Consider the following 3,033-nt stretch of genomic DNA (forward strand, 5'->3'; position numbering starts at 1 on the left):
CTCTCCCTGCCTTCTTCTTCCTCCCTCTTCTCCTTCCACCTCTCTTCACGTCTCTCTTATTTCCACTGCTTCAAGTAGACATCTGACTCCCAATACATTTTTGTGGTGACCTAGTTCACATCCTAATTCCTAATGGTGTGGTCACTCACCTAGAGCCAGACATCCTGGAGTGTGAAGTCAGTGGGCCTCATGAAGCATTTCTACAAACAAAGTTAGTGAAGGTGATGTCATTCCAGCTGAGCTATTTCAAATCCTAAAAGATGATGCTGTTAAAGTGCTGGAGTCAATATGCCAGCAAATTTGGAAAACCAGCAGTGGCCACAGGACTGGGAAATGTCAATTTTCATTCCAGTTTCAAAAAGGGCAATGCCAAAGAATGTTCAAACTACTGTATAACTGTGCTCATTTCATATGCTAGCAAGTTAACACTCAAAGTCCTTCAAGCTAGGCTTTAGCAGTACATGAACTGAGAACTTCCAGATGTACAAGCTGGGTTTTTAAAAAGGCAGAAGAAATGAGGATCAAATTGTCAACATTCACTGGATCATAGAGAAAACAAGGGAATTCCATAAAAACATCTATTTCTACTTCATTGACTACACTAAAGCCTTGGATTATGGGGATTACAACAAGCTGTGGAAAATTCCTAAAGAGATGGGAATACCAGACCATCTTACCTGTCTCCTGAGAAACATGTATACAGGTCAAGAAGAAACAGTTAGAACTGGACATGGAACAATTGGGAAAGGAATACATCAAGGCTGTATATTGTCACCCTGCTTATTTAGCTTATATGTAGAGTACATCATGTGAAACGCTGGGCTGGGAAATCAAAAGCAGGAATCAAGATTCTTGGGAGAAATATCAATGACTTCTGATATGGAGATGACACCACTGTAACGTCAGAAGGTGTAAAGGAACAAAAGAGCCTCTTGATGAGGGTGAAAGAGGAGAGTGAAAAAGCTGGCTTAAAACTCAACATTCAAGAAACTAAGATCATGGCATTTGGTCCCTTTGCTTCATGGCAAATAGAAGGGGAAAAAGTGGAAGCAGTGACAGACTTAATTTTTTGGGACTCCACAATCACTGCAGATGGTGACTGCAGCCATGAAATTAAAAGATGCCTGCTCCTTGGAAGGAAAACTATGACAAACCTAGACAGCGTATTCAAAAGCAAGGACATCACTTTGCCTGTATAGTCAAAGCTATGGTTTTTCCAGTAGTTGTGTATGGATGTGAGAGTTGGACCATAAAGAAGGCTGAGCTCTGAAGAATTGATGGTTTCAAACTGTGGTGCTGGAGAAGACTTTTGAGAGTCCCCTGGACTGCAAGATGATCCTAAAGGAAACCAACTCTGAATATTCATTGGAAGGACTGATGCTAAAGCTGAAGCTCCAATACTTTGGTCACCTGATGCAAAGAAGTGAGTCACTGGAAAAGACCTTGATGTGGGAAAATTGAGGGCAGGAGGAGAAGGGGATGACAGAGGATGAGATGGTTGAATGGCATCGCTGACATAATGGATGTGAGTTTGAGCAAACTCTGGGAGATAGTGAAGAATAGGGAAGCCTGGCATGCTATAGTCCATGGGATCACAAAGACTCTGACACGACTTGGTGACTGAACAACAACAACAATTCACGTCCAATGGTGTTCTAATTATTGACTTCAGAGGGGTTCAGTCTCCCAGACTGAATGGTGCAGGGACTGGGGAGCAATGGAGCCAGGCTTCAAGTGAGTCACCCTTTCTGGGTGTATAGGGCTTAACGGCCTTCTAGAATCTGCGTTCTGACATTTCCAAATCTCAGGCTTGAGTAGATTGGATTTCTGTCATGTGTTTTACCAAAGAGATACAATAATAACAATAGCTCCTTAATAGTAAAGGAGCACCTACTACGTGTCAGGCACTGTGACAAGCACTGGACATGCTTCAGTCTCATGTCACCGTCCCCTCAACCCTGTGAATTCCTTCATTTGATGAATGTGGCGACCAGGGCGCAGAGAGGTGAAGCAACTCGCCCAATGTGTCACAGGCAGGAAGTGGCAGAGCCGGAATCCCAAACCCAGTCCTCCTGACGCCAGCCTCCTTCCTCTGTACCTCTTAGCCCCTCCATACTGCCTCCACAGTTGGCAAGCCGGGTTGGATCACAGTCTGCAAGCAATTAGCAAAAGCAGCTCTCCAGCCCGTCTCAGAAACAATCCAATCTGTAAAAGGGGATGGGAAAGCCATCTTAAAAGAGAGCTTTTTCCTCCCCAGCTGCTTGAGGGGGAGCAGTCTGCCACAGGCTGCTGAGGGCAAGGAAGGGGCGGAATGTTCGCTGAATGTTCATTCTCCTAATTGTTTTTCTATGACATGGAGCTCACACTCCAGGGAAAATGCAGGGGCCTGAATTGAAATGTCGTCCAAAGCCATTCAGCCAGGGCTTTAAAAGAAGCTTTTGTTGGGGAAAATCTCTTTATGGTCTTGACTCTCCCTGGGCTTAGGGTTGCCTGATAAAATACAGGATAATCAGTTCAACTTGAATTACAGATAAACAACAAATATTGTTTTAGTACAAGTATGTCCCATGCAATATTGGGGACATACTTATACTAAAACAGTATTCATCATTTATCTGAAATTCAAATTGAATTTGGTGTCCTGTATTTATCTTTGCAAATCTGCCAACCTTTTCTGAACTTCAGGGAGAAGCCTGTTCCCTTCTGCCCTGACGGCTGACCAGAATCTGATAGATTATGTCAGAATCTAAGGATGCATTCTGAGGCTGCATGCTTATTCTATGCTGTTCCTTTAAGGAAACTTCGAAACAATGATGTAGGTCTGTAAATAATAATAATAAATAATCCTTTCAGGATCTGGGAAATGCCTTGAGGGTTTGGGGGGAATCAACTTTCCACTCAAGTTCCTGGAAGCTGCTCAGTGCAATTTGTATTTAATAAAGAGCAGGAGCATCGCTGCCACAGCGTCTTGGGAGAGCATCCCAGAGAGGAAGTGGGAGATGGCCCTGACCTCACTGGAGCAGAGGCTTCTTC

Source organism: Cervus elaphus, chromosome 15, assembly GCF_910594005.1.
Source record: "Cervus elaphus chromosome 15, mCerEla1.1, whole genome shotgun sequence".
Taxonomy (NCBI): Eukaryota; Metazoa; Chordata; class Mammalia; order Artiodactyla; family Cervidae; genus Cervus; species Cervus elaphus.